The sequence below is a fragment of the Sinocyclocheilus rhinocerous genome, unplaced genomic scaffold (genome assembly GCF_001515625.1).
Source record: "Sinocyclocheilus rhinocerous isolate Xijiao unplaced genomic scaffold, SAMN03320098_v1.1 scaffold299, whole genome shotgun sequence".
NCBI classification, from domain to species: Eukaryota; Metazoa; Chordata; class Actinopteri; order Cypriniformes; family Cyprinidae; genus Sinocyclocheilus; species Sinocyclocheilus rhinocerous.
In genome coordinates, this window is record NW_015652998.1 from 1,022,180 (window position 1) to 1,023,070 (window position 891).

Below are 891 nucleotides of genomic sequence, written 5' to 3' on the forward strand. Positions count from 1 at the left end.
GACTTTGATGTTTAATGTTAAAACAGACTTCCTGCTTTATTTTCTTCATTTTGTTTATTCCACTCGACTTTAGTTCAGCTTAACGCTGTGACTGTGCTATTTTCTACGTTCCCCTTTAACAGTCTGCAGTCATGTTTGTGAGCAAACATTTTAACAACAGCTCTAAAAATCTATAGTTATAATGATTCTAGCATATTATATGCATTTAAGTGAGAAATGCTTAAGCAGACACACTTACCATAAACTGCTCTTGTTTTTATCATGTCTGGCTGTGATTGACTGCTTTTCAGCAGCAACAGACCCTGTGGATTCCTCAACACATGTATGTGCTAATTGCATTTTGAATCTAGCAGAAATTTTCATGCAGTCGTGGCATATTTGTTTGACAAATTCAAATACATAAAGCAAAACCTTGTATTTTTCTGTTCATATGTTTTAAAATCATATGGGTACTTAAAAAAAAAACAGCCTTATTTTAATTCACCTCATCAAGTTTGCAAAGGTCACCAGCAGGGAGCGCATGACGAGGCAAAGTAAATAAATTAAGGAAATTAGTAAATTTACTTTAAAAATGTATAATCTACAATGTTCTTTTGTTTGTTTGTTTCTCCACATGTGAATTATGATAGTGTTAAATATTTTATTTGTTAATTTCATCTTAATTAACTTGAATCAATGATCTACTATGCAGTACAAGCCAACCAAATTAACCAAAAAACAATTTCTTACAGCAGTTTACCATACTAACCATAGTTAAAGCCAAAAGGTTGTTGTTACTTTTACTTTTTACTTTTAGTCATTTAGCAGACGCTTTTATCCAAAGCGACTTACAAATAATAAAAAGTAATTAAAGCTAAAACTATATAAATACTATATATATATATATATATA